Source organism: Phoca vitulina, unplaced genomic scaffold (assembly GCF_004348235.1).
Source record: "Phoca vitulina isolate PV1807 unplaced genomic scaffold, GSC_HSeal_1.0 scaffold14, whole genome shotgun sequence".
In the NCBI taxonomy this organism is placed as follows: Eukaryota; Metazoa; Chordata; class Mammalia; order Carnivora; family Phocidae; genus Phoca; species Phoca vitulina.
The window spans coordinates 25,531,301-25,552,392 of record NW_022589717.1 but is presented as its reverse complement, the minus strand read 5'-3'; the positions used below and the strand labels follow the sequence as shown (position 1 = coordinate 25,552,392).

The following is a 21,092-nucleotide window of genomic DNA, read 5'->3' as shown; positions in this document are numbered from 1 at the left end:
TTTCTTTTTATGGCTGAATAATATTCCATTGTATGTATGTATGTATGTATGTATGTATCATCATCTATCTATCATCATCTATCTATTATCTATCATCTATCATCACCTGTTTATCATCTATCATCTATCATCTATCTATCATCAATCATCTATCTATCTATCTATCTATCTATCTATCTATCTATCTATCTATCATCACATCTTTATCCCCTCATCTATTGATGGACATTTAGGTGGCTTCCATATCTTGGCTATTGTAAATAATGCTGCATTGAACATAAAGGTGCATATATCTTTTAAGAATTAGTGTTTTAATTTTCTTTTAAAAATACCAAGAGTAGAATTGCTGAATTGTATGGTAGTTCTGTTTTTAATTTTTTGAGGAACATCCACACTATTTTCCATAGCAGCTGTACCAATTTACATTCCTACCAATAATGCACAAAGGTTCCCCTTTCTCCACATCCTCACCAATACTTGTTATTCCTTATCTTTTTGATAGTAGCCATTCTGACAGGTGTGAGGTGATATCTTATTGTGGTTTTGATTTGCATTTCCCTGATGGTTAGTAATATTGAGCATCTTTTCATATGTCTGTTGGCCATCTGTATGTCTTCTTTGGAAAAACATCTATTCAGGTGTACTATGCCCATATTTTAATTGGATTTTTTTGATATTGAGTTGTATGAGTTCTTTATATATTTTGAATGTTAACTCCTTACCTGATATGTCATTTGCAAATAATTTCTGCCATTCATTAGGATTTTTTTTTTCATTTTGTTGATGGTTTCCTTTTGCTGTGCAACAGCTTTTTAGTTGGAGGTAGTCCCATCTGTTTATTTTTGCTCTTGTTGGTCTTGCCTGAGGAGAAATATCTAAAAAAGTACTGCTAAGACCAATGTTCAAGAGCTTACTACCTGAATTTTCTCCTAGAAGCTTTATATTTTCAGTTCTCATTTAAGCCATTAATACATTTTGAGTTTATTTTTGTTTTTGGTGTAAGAAAGTGAACCAGTTTCATTCTTATAGCTGTCCAGTTTTAACAACATCATTTATTGAAGAAACTGTCTTTTCATCATTGTATATTCTTACTTCTGTTATCACAGATTACTTGACTTTATAAGTGTGGGTTTTTTTCTGGGCTGTCTATTCTCTTCCATTGATTTATGTGTTTTCATCACTATAGCTTTGTAGCATAGTTTGAAATCCTGGAGCATGATACCTCCAGCTTTGTTCTTTTTCAAGATTGTTTTGGCTATTTGGAGTTGTTTTGGTTCCATACAAATTTTAGGATTATTCCAGTTCTGTGAAAAATGCTACTGGTATTTTGATAGGGATTGCAATGGATTGGTACATTACTATGGGTAGTATGGACATCTTAATAATATTAATTCTTCCAATCCATGAGCATAGTATGTTTTTACATTTATTCCTGTCATCTTCAGTTTCTTTCATCAGTGTCTTATAGTTTTCAAAGTACAGTTCTTTCATCTCTTTGGTTAAATTTATTTCTAAGTATTTTATTCTTTTGAATGCACTAGTAAATAAGATTGTTTTCTTAATTTCTCTTTCTGATAGCTTGTTATTACCATTAAGAAACATAATATAGTTCTATATGTTGATTTTGTAGCCTATAACTTTACTGAATTCATTCATTAAACTTAGTAGTATTTTGGTGGAGTCTATGTTTTTTATTTTATGTACAGTATCATATCATCTGCAAATAGTGATGATTTTACTTCTTCTTTTCCAATTTGGAAGCCTTTTATTTCCTTTTCTTTTTTTCCTAATTGTTGTGTCTAGGACTTCCCCTGTAATGTTGAATAAAAGTGGTGAGAGTGGGCATCTTTGTTTTGTTCCTGATCTTAGAGGAAAAGCTTTTAGCTTTTCATTACTGAGTATGATGTTAGCTCTAAGTTTGTTATATATGACCTTTTTATTAGTTGAGGTGTGGTCCCTCTATACCCATTTTATTGAGAGTTTTTATCAAAAATGAATGTTGAATTCCATCAAATGCTTCTTCTACATCTACTGAAATGATCATATGATTTTTATCCTTCATTTTGTTAATGTGGTGCATCATGTTGATTGATTTATGGGTGTTGAAACATTCTTGCATCCCCTGGAAAAAATTTCACTTGAGCATGGTATATGATCATCTTAATGTATTGTTGAATTCAGTTTGCTAATATTTAGTTGTGGATTTTGGTATCTATGTTCATCAGGGACACTGGCCTGTGATTTTCTTTTCTTTCTTTCTTTTTTCTTTTTTAAATTTTATTTTATTATGTTATGTTAATCACCACACATTACATCATTAGTTTTTGATGTAGTGTTCCACGATTCATTGTTTGCATACAACACCCAGTGCTCCATTCAATACGTGCCCTCTTTAATACCCATCACCAGACTAACCTATCCCCCCAACCCCCTCCCCTCTAGAGCCCTGTTTGTTTTATTGATATTTATCATCTATTTTTCTACCAACTGGATTCTTTAATATCAGACAACTATATAACAAAACCAGTAAGTAAGTGGGCATATCATATAAATGGTTGATGGATATCTAAAAACTAATTTAAAAAAACTATGTGAAAACAAGCATGAATTTAGAGTCAGAATTCTGAATCTTGGAAAATATTTGTTGAAAAGGTTAAAAATAACATATAAAGTTTCTAACATGGTGCTTAGCACAATGTGCACAAATAAATGATAAACATTTTAATATACTAATGATAATAAAAAAATGCCATATTTGATATTCTTTTTTTTCTTTTTTTTTTGTGATGTTCTTCTCTGGCTTTGGTATCAGGGTAGCACTGGCCTCATAAAATGAGTTTGGAAGTGTTCATTCTGAAAATTTTTTGGAAGAGTTTGAGAAGTATAGGTATTAAATCTGCAATAATAGTAGGGGACTTTAACACCACACTTACGTTAATGGATAAATTATCCAGATGGAAATTAATAGTGAAACATCAGCCTTAAATGACATCTTAGATTAGATGGTTTGAATAGCTTTATGCAGAACATCCCATCCAAAAGCAGCAAAACATACATTTTTCTTAAGTGCACACACAACATTCTACAGGATAGAGCACGTTAGGCCACAAAACAAGTCACATTAAATTTAAGAAGATTGAAATCATATCAAGCATGACCATTGAATGGTATGACACTAGAAATCAATTACAAGAAGAAAAGTAGAAAAATCACAAATATGTGGAGATTAAACAACAGGCTACTAAACAACCATTGGGTCAACAAAAGAATCAAAGGAGAAATTTTAAAAATACCAAGAGACTAATGGAAATGAAAATGTGATATATCAAAATCTATGGTATGCAGCAAAAGTAATTCTAAGGACTAATTCATAGTAGTACAGGCCTACCTCAAAAAAAAAAAAAAAAACCCAAGAAAAATCTCAAACTATTTAATTTTGCACTTAAAGGAACTAAAAGGAGAAATGAAACCCAAAGTTAGAAGGAAGGAAATAATAAAGATCAGAGCAGAAATAAGTGAAATAGATACTAAAAAGATGGCTGAAGCTCTAGGACAAGTTAAGTGTACCTTTTTTACAGGAAGGCTGGGGGTGTGTTTCAGTCTGCTGATTGTGGTAGTCTGGGGGTGCCAAGAGCTGTCTTTTTAATTACAGTACTGTGCAGCCCAGGAATGTGAACCCCCTTGGCCACTAGAGCCAGGCAACCAAGGGGCATCCCCTGCATGGATTGTGCACACCCTCTGACTTTAGTAAGGCAGGTGAAGAATGTAGGGGGCAGGGCACACTCATTGGTTTCAGCAGAGCTGTGGGAAAACGCTTTGGTTGCATGTGCCTGTGGGCTTTAGAGGTGCAGTAGGAGAGTGCTTTGTTTGTGTGTGCCTGCTAGGTTTAGCAAGAGACTGGGAGAATGTCATGGTCACTGGCACTTGCTGGCCCCAGCCAGGGAGTGGAGCAGTACTGCAAACACCCATGCTCACAGGCTTTAGCAAGGGACTGGGAGAATGTTGTGACTGCTCACACTCATGGGCCCCAGCCAGTGCCACCACCATCCACCCCCACCAGCCTTAGCAAGGCAGCAGGATGGCACTAAATCTGACATACCTGCCTGTGTTAGGTTGGGGGAGAGTGCAAAATGGCATCTGCCAGTGTGTCCTTCTCTGAAGAGAGTCCCAGCTGTCCCCTGCCCCTTGCCTTAAGATTAGCAAATGAATTCCCTTCACATATAGTCTAGGTGCTTTTCAAACTGTTACTTTTGTACTGGGTCCAGGAATGAGTGAGACTAGGTGAGTCTTTTAAAAGGACAATCTCAGTTCCCTACAACCCTTTGTGTCCCTTGATGGGTTGGTTTTCCTACCCATCTTGAGATAGTCCTTTTATCCTTTGTTGTAGAGGAACAGTTCTGCTAATTTTCTTTTTCAGAGGGAATTGTCCACATGTAGCTGTGGTTTGGTGTGTTTGTAGGATAGGTGAGATCAGGATCTTCCTATGCCATCATTTTGGGCCACCCCCTGTACTACCTATATTGATGAACTATTCCATCACCCATAGTCCAAGCTATACCTGGAGTTTTCTTAGACTCTTTCAACTTCCTCATTTCCATATTCAGTTGATTATCACCATAACGTTTCTTGTGTTGCTCTTCCTCTCTTTGTTTTTTGCCAGAGCTTCTATTTATCAACCCTCAAATGGAGAACTACAGTTGTCTCCTAATTATTCTCCTTGCTACCTACCCTCTAATCTGTCATATGCAATTAAGGAAATTTTACTCTGATTGCCTTATTCCATTTCTTATAATCTTTTAATGGCCCTATATTGCTTGTAGGAGGAAGTATAAATTCTCTAACGTAGTACACATGACCTCCCTGGTCTGGCACTTGCCCACTGTCCATCTTCATCCCATGATACTTCCTCACTAATGCCCTGTGCTCTAGCAAAGCCCAAATTCTTTAATTCCCTGATTGTTTCCTATTATATCTTATGTTTTAATGCTGTTCTCTTAAGCTGGAATACTCTCCCTCGCTAATGTTTGGATAAACTCCAACTCATCTTTCAAGATCTTTCTTAAATATATGTGCTAAGACATTGTCCCTGGTCCATCAAGCAGAAATGATCTCTCTATTCTTTTGGTCATTATTGTGCTCAGGTTATCTATATTGTGACCTTTTATTTACATGGTGACCTATTTGGGAGTACATATCTTCAAATTTATAGCACCACATTGCTTCTTTTTAAAATTTTTTTTTTTATTATTTTATATTAATCACATACATTATATCATTACTTTTTTTTTTTTTAAAGATTTTATTTATTTATTTGAGACAGAATGAGAGAGAGAGAGAGCACATGAGAGGGGGGAGGGTCAGAGGGAGAAGCAGACCCCCTGCCGAGCAGGGAGCCCGATGCGGGACTCGATCCAGGGACTCCAGGATCATGACCTGAGCCGAAGGCAGTAGCTTAACCAACTGAGCCACCCAGGCACCCCTATATCATTACTTTTTGATGTAGTGTTCCATGATTCATTGTTTGTGTATAAGGCACAGTGCTCCATGCAGTACGTGCCCTTTTTAATACCCATCACCAGGCTAACCCATCCCCCCACCCCCCTCCCCTCTAGAACCCTCAGTTTGTTTCTCAGAGTCCATAGTCTCTCATGGTTTGTCTCCCCCTCCGATTTCCCCCCCTTCATTTTTCCCTTCCTGCTATCATCTCTTCTTCTTCTTTTTTTTTTTTTTAACATATAATGTATTATTTGTTTCAGAGATACAGGTCTGTGATTCAACAGTCTTACACAATTCATAGTGCTCACCATAGCACATACCCTCCCCAATGTCTATCACCCAGCCACCCCATCCCTCCCACCCCCCACCACTCTAGCAACCCTCAGTTTGTTTCCTGAGATTAAGAATTCCTCATATCAGTGAGGTCATATGATACATGTCTTTCTCTGATTGACTTATTTCGCTCAGCATAATACCCTCCAGTTCCATGAACGTCGTTGCAAATGGCAAGATTTCATTCCTTTTGATGGCTGCATAATATTCCATTGTGTATATATATATATATATATATATATATATATATATATATATATAACATCTTCTTTATCCATTCATCTGTCGATGGACATCTTAGCTCTTTCCATAGTTTGGCTATTGTGGACATTGCTGCTATAAACATCGGGGTGCACATACCCTTCTGGATCCCTACATTTGTATCTTTGGGGTAAATACCCAGTAGTGCAATTGCTGGATCGTATCGTAGCTCTATTTTCAACTTTTTGAGGAACCTCCATACTGTTTTCCAGAGTGGTTGCACAAGCTTGCATTCCCACCAACAGTGTAGGAGGGTTCCCCTTTCTCTGCATCCCTGCCAACATCTGTCATTTCCTGACTTGTTAATTTTAGCCATTCTGACTGGTGTGAGGTGGTATCTCACTGAGGTTTTGATTTGGATTTCCCTGATGCCGAGCGATGTTGAGGACTTTTTCATGTGTCTGTTGGCCCTTTGGATGTCCTCTTTGGAAAAATGTCTGTTCATGTCTCTGCCCATTTCTTCATTGGATCATTTGTTCTTTGGGTGTTGAGTTTGATAAGTTCTTTATAGATTGTGGATACTAGCCCTTTATTTGATATGTCATTTGCAAATATCTTCTCCCATTCTGTCAGTTGTCTTTTGGTTTTGTTGACTGTTTCCTTTGGTGTGCAAAAGCTTTTGTGTGTGTGTGTGTGTGTGTGTGGTGTAAGGAAATGGTCCAGTTTCATTCTTCTGCATGTGGCTGTCCAATTTTCCCAATACCATTTGTTGAAGAGACTGTCTTTTTTCCATTGGACATTCTTTCCTGCTTTGTCAAAGATTAGTTGACCATAGAGTTGAGGGTCCATTTCTGGGCTCTCTGTTCTGTTCCATTGATCTGTGTGTCTATTTTTGTGCCAGTACCATATTGCCTTGATGATTACAGCTTTGGAATAGAGCTTGAAGTCTGGCATTGTGATGCTGCCAGCTTTGCTTTTCTTTTTCAACATTCCTCTGGCTATGCGGGGTCTTTTCTGGTTCCATACAAATTTTAGGATTATTTGCTCCATTTCTTTGAAAAAAGTGGATGGCATTTTGATAGGGATTGCTTTGAATGTCTAGATTGCTCTAGTTAGCATTGACATCTTCACAATATTGGTTCTTCCAATCCATGAGGATGGAACGTTTTTCCATTTCTTTGTGTCTTCCTCAATTTCTTTCATGAGTATTTTATAGTTTTCTGAGTACAGATCCTTTGCCTCTTTGGTTAGATTTATTCCTTGGTATCTTACGGTTTTGGGTGCAGTTGTAAATGGGATTGACTCCTTAATTTCTCTTTCTTCTCTCTTGTTGGTGGTGTATAGGAATGCCACTGATTTTGTGCATTGATTTTATATCCTGCCACTTTACTGAATTCCTGTATGAGTTCTAGCAGGTTTGGGGTGGAGTCGGGTTTTCCACATAAAGTATCATATCATCTGCAAAGAATGAGAGTTTGACTTCTTCTTTGCCGATTTGGATGCCTTTGATTTCTTTTTGTTGTCTGATTGTTGTGGCTAGGACTTCTAATACTATGTTGAATAGCAATGGTGATAATGGACATCCCTGCCGTGTTCCTGACCTAGGGGGAAAGCTCTCAGTTTTTCCCCATTGAGAATGATATTTGCTGTGGGTTTTTCAAAGATGGCTTTTATGATATTGAGGTTTGTACCCTGTATCCTTATACTCTGAAGAGTTTTGATCAAGAAAGATGCTGTACTTTGTCCAGTGCTTTTTCTGCATCTATTGAGAGGATCATATGGTTCTTGTTCTTTCTTTTATTAATGTATTGGATCACATTGATTGATTGACAGATGTTGAACCAACCTTGCAGCCCAGGGATAAATCCCACTCGGTCGTGGTGAATAATTCTTTTAATGTACAGTTGGATCCTATTGGCTAGTATTTTGGTGAGAATTTTTGCATCCATGTTCATCAAAGATATTGGCCTGTAATTCTCCTTTTTGATGGGATCTTTGTCTGGTTGGGGATCAAGGTAATGGTGGCCTCATAAAATGGGTTTGGAAGTTTTCCTTCCCTTTCTATTTTTTGGAACAGTTTCAGAAGAATAGGTATTAATTCTTCTTGAAATGTTTGGTAGAATTCCCCTGGGAAGCCATCTGGCCCTGGGCTTTTGTTTGTTGGGAGATTTTTGATGACTGCTTCAATTTCCTTCATGGTTATAGGTCTGTTCAGGTTTTCTATTTCTTCCTGGTTCACTTTTGGTAGTTGATACAGCTCTAAAAATGCATCCATTTCTTCCAGATTATCTAATTTGCTGGCATATAGTACTCATAATATGTTCTTATAATTGTCTGTATTTCTTTGGTGTTGGTTGTGATCTCTCCTCTTTCATTCATGATTTTATTGATTTGGGTCATTTCTCTTTTCTTTTTGATAAGTCTGGCCAGGGGTTTATCAATCTTGTTGATTCTTTCCAAGAACCAGCTCCTAGTTTCGTTGATCTGTTCTACTGTTCTTTTGGTTTCTATTTCATTGATTTCTGCCCTGATCTTTATTACTTCTCTTCTCCTGCGGGTTTAGGCTTTATTTACTGTTCTCTCTCCAGCTCCTTTAGGTGTAGGGTTAGGTTGTATATTTGAGACCTTTCGTGTTTCTTGAGAAAGGCCTCTATTGCTATACTTTCCTCTTAGGACTGCCTTTGCTGCATCCCAAAGATTTTGAACAGTTGTGTTTTCATTTTCATTGGTTTCCATGAATTTTTTTAATTCTTCTTTAATTTCCTGGTTGACCCATTCATTCTTTAGTAGGATGCTCTTTAGCCTCCATGTATTTGAGTTCTTTCCGACTTTCCTCTTGTGATTGAGTTCTAGTTTCAAAGCATTGTGGTCTGAAAATATGCAGGGAATGATCCCAATCCTTTGGTACCAGTTGAAACCTGATTTGTGACCTAAGATGTGATCTATTCTGGAGAATGTTCCATGGGCACTAGAGAAGAATGTGTGTTCTGTTGCTTTGGGATAGAATGTTCTGAATATATCTGTGAAGTCCATTTGGTCCAATGTGTCATTTAAAGTCTTTATTTCCTTGTTGATCTTTTGCTTAGATGATCTGTCCATTTCAGTGAGGGAGGTGTTAAAATCCCCCACTATTATTGTATTGTTGTCAATGTGTTTCTTTGATTTTGTTATTAATTGGCTTATATAATTGGCTGCTCCCATGTTAGGGGCATAGATATTTATAATTGTTAGATCATCTTGTTGGATAGACCCTTTAAGTATGATATAGTGTTGTTCCTCATCTCTTATTACAGTCTTTGGTTTAAAATCTAATTTGTCTGATATAAGAATTGCCACCCCAGCTTTCTTTTGGTGTCCATTAGAATGGTAAATGCTTTTCCACCCCCTCACTTTCAATCTGGGGGTGTCTTTGGGTCTATAATGAGTCTCTTGCAGACTGCATATCGATCGGGCTTGTTTTTTTATCCAATCTGATACCCTGTGCCTTTTGATTGGGGCATTTAGCCCATTTGCATTCAGGGTAACTATTGAAAGATAGGAATTTAGTGCCATTGTATTGCCTGTAAGGTTACTGTTACCTGTATATTGTCTGTGTTCCTTTCTGGTCTATGTTGCTTTTAGGCTCTCTCTTTGCTTAGAGGACCCCTTTCAATATTTCTTGTAGGGCTGGTTTCGTGTTTGCAAATTCCTTTGGTTTTTGTTTGTCCTGGAAGCTTTTTATCTCTCCTTCTATTTTCAATGACAGCCTAGCTGGATATAGTATTCTTGGCTGCATATTTTTCTCATTTAGTGCTCTGAATATATGATGCCAGTCCTTTCTGGCCTGCCAGGTCTCTGTGGATAGGTCTGTTGCCAATCTAATGTTTCTACCATTGTAAGTTACAGATCTCTTGTCCCGAGCTGCTTTCAGGATTTTCTCTTTGTCCCTGAGACTCGTAAGTTTTACTATTAGATGTCGGGGTGTTGACCTATTTTTATTGATTTTGGGAGGGGTTCTCTGTGCCTCCTGGATTTTGATACCTGTTTCCTTCCCCAAATTAAGGAAGTTCTCTGCTATAATTTGCTCCAATATACCTTCTGCCCCTGTCTCTCTTTCTTCTTCCTCTGGGATCCCAATTATTCTAATGTTGTTTCGTCTTATGGTATCACTTATCTCTTGAATTTTGCCCTTGTGATCCAGTAGTTGTTTATCTCTCTTTTTTCAGCTTCTTTATTTTCCATCATTTGGTCTTCTATATCACTAATTCTCTCTTCTGCCTCATTTATCCTAGCAGTTAGAGCCTCCATTTTTGATTGTACCTCATTAATAGCCTTTTTGATTTCGACTTGGTTAGATTTTAGTTCTTTTATTTCTCCAGAAAGGGTTTCTCTAATATCTTCCATGCTTTTTTCAAGCCCAGCTAGTATCTTTAAAATCATCATTCTGAACTCAGGTTCTGACATCTGACTAATGTCTGTATTGATTAGGTTCCTGGCTGTTGGTACTGCCTCTTGTTCTTTTTTTTTTTGAGGTGATTTTTTTCCGTCTTGTTTTTTTGTCCACTGGAGAAGAGATGAATGAGAGAACAAAATGCTAAAAGGGTAACAACAACCCCAGAAAAATATACACTAAACAAATCAGAAGAGACCTGATACTGGGGGAAAAGAAAAAGAAAGAAAGAAAGAAGAAAAAAAGAAAAAGAAAAAGAAAATGCAAAAGAAAAAGATCAAAACAAACAAACAAACAAACAAACAAAAAAACCCCAGAAAATGATCAGATATGATCACGCTGGTGCATAGATCAGTGCCACACACTAGTTTTTCGGGGTATTTTGGTCTGTTAGAAGAAAGTGCCTCCCAAAATTTTAAAGAAAGAAAAACTTATATATGTACAAAAATAAGGGTAAATATGATGAAGGGATGGGATATGACTGTAAAGATGGAAATTATAAAAGATTTTATAAAAGGAATTGATAAGAAGTTGGTTGAAAAAAGAAAGAAGAGGATTAAAAAAAAAAAGGGAGAGAATGTGGTCAGGCAGGAGACTAGAACAAAGCCATACACTAGAGATTTAGGGTATATTTTGGTCTGTTAGAAGAAACTGTATCCCAAAATTTTAAAGAGAGAACAACTCATATATATAGACCAAAAATAAGGTTAACTACTACGAAGGGATAGAATATGACTCTAGAAATGAAAAATAAAAAAAGTTTTTTAAAAAAGTGATTGATAAGATGTTGGTTGAAAAATGGAAAAAGAAAAATTCAAAAAAAAAAAAAAGAAAGAAAAAGAAAGTTAAAAAAAACATTAACTTTGAAAGACTAAAGAATCAGGGGGAAAAAAGCCATGAATTCTATGTGCAGAATTCCCCTAGCGCTGGAGTTCTGCCTTTCTCATTGTTCCGTAAACTTGGTCTTGGCTGGCGGTTTTTGCTGATCTTCTGGGGGAGGGCCCTGTTGCCGTGGTTCCCAAATGTCTTTGCCGGAGGTGGAATTGCCCCGCCCTTGCCGGTCCAGGCCAAGTAATCTGCTCGGGTTTGCTCTCGGGAGCTTTTGTTCCCTGCAAACCTTTCCTACAGCTTTGGAGGATAAGAATGAAAATGGCTGCCTCCCAATCTCCGCTCTGGAGGAGCCAAGAATTCGGGGCCCCACTCCTCAGTGCATCCCCAGAGAAAAGCAATCACTCCCATCTCCCCAGTCTCCGGGGGCACTCTGTGCTCACCCGGTCTGTGACAAAGCGTTTCTATCTCTGGCTTATGACCCCGTGTGGAGTCTCCAAAGCCAGCAGATCCCTGCAGTGTGCTTCTGTGCCTCTCCTCCCGGGGGAGGAAGGGGAGTCTCCCCAGATCTGCTGCTTGTTGTGTCCCTGCTGGAAGAGCAGTGGCCCGACTGTGCCGCAGATCATGGTTTATGGCAACCCCTAGCTGAGAGCCCGCGCCTCGGCTCCATCTCTGCAGCTGGCTTCCCTGCTCTGATACCTGGGAGCTCTGCCGCACTCAGGCACCCCCGGTCTTTCTGTGACCCCAAGGGTCCTGAGACCACACTGTCCCAGTGAGGGTTCCACCCCCTGCTTAGCCACCGGAGCGACGTCCCTCAGCGGAGCCAACTTCTAAAGGTTCCTGTTTTGTGCTCCGCTGCTCTATCACTTGCCAGTATCAGCTGACGGAGGCCCCCTCCCCCGCCGTTTATCCTCCCTAATATCGCTCAGATTCACTTCTCCGCACGTCCTACCTTCCAGAAAGTGGTCGCTTTTCTGTTCATAGAGTTGCTGCTATTCTTTTCTTCGATCTCCTGTTGAGTTCGTAGGTGTTCAGAATGGTTTGATCCCTATCTAGCTGAATTCCTGAGACCAGACAAAATTTAGGTTTCCTACTCCTCTGCCATCTTGCTCCTCCCCCGCACCATATTGCTTTTCGACACATATTATACAATCCTATTATTTTAACTATTTGCACTTATTATCTGCTTTTTTCTTATTTATTTAGTTATCTGTATATGTTTACATGGTTTCTGTTTTGTTTGCTACTGTGTTCAAATGGCTAGAATAGTGCTTGGTACATGTAAGTATTCAACAAATATCTATTTGGATGAATTAATTCAACAAAATATGGTTATAGAAATTTATCAGGGTACTCTAATGATTCACATTTATATATAAAGAGAAATAATGTGGTTGTATGTATGTAAGTATATAATACAGAATATATATTATATATCATATTTATACACCTATATATGATTATGCATTTAGCTTATGATTTAATTTAATTATGGCATTTCCTGCTATTGAAGGGTATTGTAGAGTCATCCATCACCTCTGGGAGAAAAATGAGCCTAGTAAACTTAGAGAGCAAGAATGGGCCCAAGATCATGCTGAAAAGGAGATACTGACAAGGAAAATGTTGAATTTCTATGTAGAGGTAGAATTTGAAATGAAAAGAATGGTACACACGTTTAAAGAGTTGGAGCCAATATAAACTAGATTGTTGACTTTGATTTGGTTATAACATTTGTTGTGATCATTGATTTCTTTTTTATTCTATCACTGGTATGGGGCTTTGTATGTTGATGGCTGCTCTGTTTGTGTGGTTAATGTTGTCTTGCATGCTGTTGAACAGCTAGTGCAGCAGGCCTGTAATGCATACATTGTCAGGTTCCAGGACTGTGCCTATGTGCAAGGTTATTGTTGGGGGAATTCTTGATAGACTTTCTGCTCTAGAGGCTGCACAGCAAATCACTGGATAATTGTCAGCACCATGGCAATCCCTCTGCTGGAAAACTCCCATAGTCATATTGTTTGGCTGCCACTTCGGAGCTTGTAATTGTGGACAGTGTCCACTAGAATGTCACTTTGAATTACCTCAAGAGACTGTACAATTTCCATCATTTCCTGTGAAATACTCCCGTTTGGGTTTATTTAGAAATAATGGAGCAACACTGAACTATCATATCAGTCATAAGGGTACCACAGAGATCGCTGCTTTTAACTATAAGCATCATTTATTTCCACCATTCGAAGTGTCCTTTTCCTTTTAAAAACTCTGTGTTGTTTGTTTGCATGTGTTTTGGAATAAGTAATAGTGATCTAAAAAAACCCCAGTAAAGGTACAAAAACAGTATTTTTTTCTCATTGTGATGATTCTAAGATTTTACTTAATTTCAGTCTTTTTCTCTGAATATTCATAATTTAAATTTTTAAATTTCAGTCTTAAATTGATATATTCATTTGATATTTGCCCAAAATACTGAAACTCTAGGGCATTTGAATAGCTCGTGGTTGCAATAAGAAAGTGTTCAAAATTGTTTTTGAATAAATATTTGTTGAATAAATAGACTTGGAATACTTCTGGAAAAATCTGAGTTTTAAGGTTACCATAACAGTATCCCATGCATAGGCCAGGGGTCTTTAATCTTTTGGTCACAGAATCCTTTGAAAATTTGATAAAGTACTGATTTCCTCTCATTATCTCAAAACACAAAACAGAAACAATAAGAAAACCCTGAAGCCCATCCATGGTCCCCATGGCACAGTTGACATTGAACAGAAAAGTTAAAAATTTTTTGATAACAGTTACTGTGTATTGGATCCAGTTTCTTGCCTGGTGTGTGATCTCATAGAGCATGTAATCTGAAGAGGCATGCAGATAACTAAAAGAAGTCTTAGGTACTATTGGAGAACTTCGACCATTTAATCCAAAAGGCTGTGTCTGGTGTGAGTGTTGGATAGTGCCAATACATTGAGATCCAGAAAATGAGGGGTAGTTATATTCTGTCAGGTAGACCAGTAGGCTGAGAGAGTTGTAGGCACAGTGAAAGACAATCAGTGACCATAGGTGAGCTAGAACATTGAGGGGCTGAGAGTTGGTTGGGAGGATAGTGGCAGTAGAGGAAGCTGAGATAGCAGTCAGATTAAGCATGTTCTTAAAAACCATGCTAAGGAGTTTATGCTTTTACTTAGTATATGGGAATGGATGACTTTAAAGCAGATCAGGGACATTAATAGATTTGCCTTTTAGAAAAATTACTGACTCTGGGCAATGAATTGGGGGAAGAGGGTGACAGAATTAGAGGGAGGACAACTAGTATGCTTTTTCAATAATTCGGTGTGTGATAATGGTGGTGTGAGTTAGGGCTGGAGAAATGGAGCAGAGGTAGGACATTGGGTTTGAATGGATTTGAAGATAAGGGAGAGGGAGGAGTCAAGAATAGTTTCTCAGTTTTTGTGCTTTTTGTCTTGGGCAACCTGGTGGGTGGTTGTGAAATACAGAATTTAAGAGGAAGAGCCAGTAGAAGAGGAGAGGAAAGAAAAAGAGATAGAGTCCCGTTTTCGACACTGACTTTAACTACCTATGGGAAATCTTTGAGATGTCTGGGAGGCAGTTGAATGTATGGGTCCAAAACTCAGAAGAAAGATTGGGCCATAAGGAAACATTTAGACTTCGTCAATAGTTCTTAAATTCTTTTCTACCTTAACATACTTGAGGAAGACAATAAAATCTTCCCACTCATGGAAGTAGCCCCATTTAGCAGTGATTCTCATGTTATCTCTGAGAAAGTTCTTTACTCAGGTGACAGGATGGCTCTCTTCATTCAGGTCTGTGCTCATTGTTAATTATAAAAAAGTCTGCTCCATACTACCTTATAAAAAATTATATCCAGTCTGGTCACTCCCTATTCTATTTAAAAGACTTCAAACCATTTACTGCCACCCAACACATAGATATTTGTTTATTGGATTATTGTTCCTTCCATTACAATGTAACTCCCTGAGACAAGAATTTTGCCTTTTCTTTTCATTAATCTGTTCACAAAGTCTAGAATAATTCCTGCTACATATTATGTTCCTAATTAATTAATTAAATTATGTAAATTAAGTATATAAGTTAAAACAAATAAAATTTTCAACATGATGGAAGATGTATAATAGCATATTTGGATCAGAGGATGTGAAATTTGAAAAAATTTTTCCTAAATATTTTGATTCAGCTCCTTGACCAAGGATGGCTTCCTATACTCTGCCCCTCTCTGTAGATTTGAGATCATTATTAGTGATACTAACTGGAGCCATGGGAGTATCGTATTAAGAAAGAAGGTGGAGTCAGTAGTCTCCAATGCTGCTAGGAATGAAGGTAAAGACAGAATTTTCTGTCTTTACAACAGTTAGTTCATGGATGACCTTGGCAAGTTTCAGTGGAGTGATGTGTGGAAAGCAAAGAAGTGAAAACATCTAGAGTAGATAAATATGAGACACTATGAGCTTTAGGGCAGGATAGTTTACAATGGAAAAGTACATTTAAATATTTATTGCAAAAATGAATAAGAGGGGAACGTTGATGATATAAGAGAGATGAGAATAACCCATATTAGAAGGTTAAGAATATTGGAGGGAGTGTGTTTATAAGACACCTGACAGGATTAGCCTTAGGTAAGAGAGACCTATTTCTCTGTTGTAGGACCAAAGGATGTTGCTGAGTGTTTAGATTTGGTGATAGGAAGTTGAGATAACAATAATCTAATGCTTTCCCCTTGGTGAAGTAGGGAACAAAGTCATTTGCTGAGAGTGAGCATTTAGGTGAGTTTGAATGTTTGAGGAGATTGAGTTTCTACAGAAAATGACAAAAATAGAGATGCCTAGAAAAACACAGGTGAGTTTTCATGCCACTTTGAGAACCCAGGTGAGGTTGGTGATCAAGAATTGAAGTGGTACCACTCTTCTAACTTGTATAATTATCTTTACTAGCTATGAAAAGTAAGGCACAAAGAGTTAACAAAACTTGTCTAAAGTTACACATCCAGCCAGTGGCATAGCTGAATTTTGAGCATCAAACCTAAGTCTGCCTGGTTCCAGACACTTTAAAACATTAGACCATTCTGGTAATAACAGTATTCAATGATCATTGCAAAATGGTGGAGTCTTTTCTCAGGTCAGGCTCAATATAGACATTGGTATGTCCTGCCAAAAGCCAAAATTAGATTAAAACTCCATTCTGACACTGTATTGGGGTGTGCTCACATCAGGAAGATGATGCAGAGAGCCCCAGTTGTATTGATATAAAGGAGCACCAATTGTGTGGCAATCAGAAGCTGCTACTTAAATTTTGCAGAGATGCATGGGAGTAAGACAAGATTCAGTGATACCGTTGACCAAGAATGTGTACTCACAGTCTTTATACTAAGCAATTAGAGGTAGAAAAATTAAGCATGTGCTTCAGGTATATTATAATCATTCTGACCAAGATCAAAGTGAGTGGCAGATGACACAGAAAAGAGGCCCGAAGAGAGAAGAACCCAACCCAGGAGAGAAGCATTTGCTTTAGCCACATGTGTGTGGCTAAGGGCTTCACTAATTCTTTAGTGGGTGGGGAAGTGAGGCTTGTATACTTGTTAAGCGTGTTTATGTATGTGTGTGTAAGATAACAATTCAGAATATTCAATCCTTATTTCATTGGGTTTTAGTTTAGGTTTAAAAGCCTTTTCCTGCTTTAATAAGGTTTTTGTATAAAGACCCTTTTTGGATCCCTTCTCAGCCTTTTGGCTAAGATCAAGTATAGTATCTATTCTTATCAGTTTAAAGACCCTTTTGGATAATGTCATATGTAAGTGTTTAGACAAGGTTAGACTCAGTTAATATATGTGGGCAAGTTATCTGCTTATATGTCTAAATATCATTTTTAAAAAGTTAAAAAGTCAAACTGTAGTAAAACATTTGATATTGCCCCAGTGTTAAAAAAAAAAAACTCAACATGTAAAGATCTATCATAAATTGATAAGAAACACACTACAATAATAAGAAATAGGTAGAAGACATGAACTAGTACTTTACTATAGGAGAAGGATAAATCGCAAATAAATAGGAAAAGAGAGCACTCCAGCTAGTAATTAAAGAAATTAAGCCCCACTAAATGTCATAAGGTAGTGGAATTCTCCAAACAAGCAATCCGTTCATTACTTTTTTTTTTTTTTTAAGATTTTATTTATTTATTTGACAGAGAGAGCGAGAGAGCACAAGCAGCGGGAGCAGTAGAAGGAGAGGGAGAAGCAGGCTTCCCGCTGAGCAAGGAGCCCGATACGGGGCTCGATCCCAGGACCCTGGGATCATGACCTGAGCTGAAGGCAGACACTTAACCATCTGAGCCACCCAGGCGCCCCCATTCATTACTTTTTTGAAATAAGACATGACCATATCAAACAAAAGGCAGGCTAAAAATGCATACTAGAAAAATTTTTAAACATCGATGTGTACTAAGTATGATACATTTACCCTTTAAATCAACATGGATTGGAAAATTATAATTACTAATTTGCAGTGAGTCTTTTATATTCCAATATTGTTTTTGTAAACATCAATTTGTACATTTTTCTAATAAATTCTATCCTCAGAAATGTTTAGAAATATGATGAAAGATTTACATACGTAGATGTACATAGCACCATAGTGGAGGCATATTTCCATGAAGAAGACTAGCAGAGAGGCATGCTGTCGTAAGAACCACGCAGATGGACCCTTATAGTTTTCTCCTGCTCAACTTCTTAAACATGAAAACGTAGATAACCTTCTGAAAGCCTCAGATCTGAGAAGGAGGCCCTCACAAGACAGGCTGTGTCCCCAAAAGAGGATTTATTAAATTTGGAGGGAAAGACACTCCAGCTGAGTTTGATGGCTGCCCAATGCCCTGTTCTCTTAGCAAATGTCATCATCCATCTAAGAAAGGCACTCCAACCAGGGCCCTTTTGGCTCTTGTTCTAAGGGCACAATGAGAACATTGCTTGATTCTTAATTATAAGTAAAAGAAACCTACTAACAGATTTAAGCAGAAAGATTTTGAGTAGAATATTGGGCAGAGGTCTGGAGAATTAAGTTCTGAAATGTGAAAGTATGATGAAGGCTAGATAGCTCTCAGGCCTCCAACCACATCCTGCATAGAAAGAGTCTAATGCAGATACTGAATCCTGGGTATTCCTGCCTCCATGAGTGCTGCCCTTGAAAAATGGATATTGCTACCACAGTTACTGTACCACACAAATAGATTTACCACTGTTTGTCTTCAAAGCATTACTAGTTTCAATTAAAAAATCTGGTGCTGATGTAGATAATGAACAGAGCTCAACAGAGGAAACTTGGGTCATTAGTATCTGATGTGTGGCTTCAAATTGTGGGAGGTTTGTTCTGCCTCCCACAAAAATTCATATGTTAGGGAATGCTCTACCAGTGTTACCAGTGTGACCAATTCATTATTTTTTCTAAAAGTGACAAAAGCCTATTGACTAGAAGGCAGATTAAAAACAAACATTGGGAAATGTTATTAAATGTTGAAGGAAATGTATTAGGAAAGAAATCAAAACAAACAAATGGTGTTGGGAAAATTGGACAGCCACATGCAGAAGAATGAAACTGGACCATTTCCTTACACCACACACAAAAATAGACTCAAAATGGTTGAAAGACCTAAATGTGAGACAGGAGTCCATCAAAATCCTAAAGGAGAACACAGACACCTCTTCAACCTCAGCCACAGCAACTTCCTAGAAACATCGCCAAAGGCAAGAGAAGCAAGGGCAAAAATGAACTATTGGGACTTCATCAAGATAAAAAGCTTTTGCACAGCAAAAGAAACAGTCAACAAAACCAAAAGACAACTGACAGAATGGGAGAAGATATCTGCAAATGACATATCAGATAAAGGGCTAATATCCAAAATCTATAAAGAACTTATTAAACTCAACACCCAAAGAACAAATGATCCAATGAAGAAATGGGCAGAAGACATGAACAGACATTTTTCCAAAGAAGACATCCAAAGGGTCAACAGACACATGAAAAAGTCCTCAACATCACTCGGCATCAGGGAAATCCAAATCAAAACCTCAATGAGATACCACCTCACACCAGTCAGAATGGCTAAAATTAACAAGTCAGGAAATGACAGATGTTGGTGAGGATGCAGAGAAAGGGGAACCCTCTTACACTGTTGGTGGTAATGCAAGCTTGTGCAGCCACTCTGGAAAACAGTATGGAGGTTCCTCAAAAAGTTGAAAATAGAGCTACCATACAACCCAGCAATTGCACTACTGGGTATTTACCCCAAAGATACAAATGTAGGGATCCAGAGGGGTACGTGCACCCCGATGTTTATAGCAGCAATGTCCACAATAGCCAAACTATGGAAAGAGCTAAGATGTCCATCGACAGATGAATGGATAAAGAAAAGGTGGTATATATATACAATGGAATATTATGCAGCCATCAAAAGGAATGAAATCTTGCCATTTGCAATGACGTTCATGGAACTGGAGGGTATTATGCTGAGCGAAATAATTCAATCAGAGAAAGACATGTATCATATGACCTCACTGATAGGAGGAATTCTTAATCTCAGGAAACAAACTGAGGGTTGCTGGAGTGGTGGGGTATGGGAGGGATGGGGTGGCTGGATGATAGACATTGGGGAGGGTATGTGCTATGGTGAGCGCTGTGAATTGTATAAGACTGTTGAATCACAGACCTGTACCTCTGGAACAAATAATACATTATATGTTTAAAAAAAAAAAGAAGATAGCAGGAAGGGAAGAATGAAGGGAGGGAAATCTGAGGGGGAGATGAACCATGAGAGACTATGGACTCTGAGAAACAAATTGAGGGTTCTAGAGGGGAAGGGGTGGGGGGATGGGTTAGCCTGGTGATGGGTATTAAAGAGGGCACGTACTGCATGGAGCACTGGGTGTTATATGCAAACAATGAATCATGGAACACTACATCAAAAACTAATGATGTAATGTATGGTGATTATTATAGCATAATAATAAAAAAAATTCATAGAATGCATGAAAAACACTAAATTCAAATAAATTAAGAGGAATATAATGTATAATTAAAAGTGTGGACCCTGGAGTGTCCCTGTTTTGGTTTCAAAACCAATTCTGCAACTTGCTAACTTACTAGCTATTGCAACTAACCACCCAATAACTGGGAAAGTTATTTAAAGATTTTTTGCCTCAGTTTTTTCACTTGTAAAATGGTACACAAAGCACATCAAAAGAAAGATGACGCAGAGAAAAATTCATGGACTTAAATACATTCTTAAAAAAAATAATGAAAATAGATGAATTAAGTCTTTAATTCAAAAAGTTAAGAACAGGAACATAATCCTTTAAAAAGGAATTAATAAAGATAAGTAGAGAAATTAATGAGCTAATAAATGTAAAATGTAAAAATAATTGAATTGATAAATAAAATGGAACTGTTTATTTAGAAAAGAAAAAACACCTGAAATAGATTAATTTTTACACTTTAATTTTATTGTAATAGAATGTAGAAAATGTATATATATATATATATATACACATATCTATACACACACACACACACACACACATATATATATAAATATAGTCAGTTAAAAGGCAAACTGATAAAACAAAGTTTGTACATATGCTGAAAAGGATTAATTTAGCAGAGTTTTAGAAATCAGCTTGAAAAACCTGTAAAGTCCAGTAAGAAATAAGTAAAAGACAATTTTCAAAAGAAAGAAAATAAACAAGGATTTGAGCACCCCTAGTGAATAGCTTAGGCAAGAATCACCATTA

The 21,092-nt window shown here is 37.5% G+C and overlaps 1 protein-coding gene and 1 pseudogene across 1 annotated transcript in view; both read left to right on the top strand.

Moving 5' to 3' along the window:
* The window catches only part of IQCM (IQ motif containing M), a 363,870-nt gene that overhangs the window by 161,794 nt on the left and 180,984 nt on the right, over positions 1–21,092 (top strand). The window lies entirely within an intron of this gene.
* On the top strand, positions 17,024–17,141 carry LOC116637637 (annotated as a pseudogene).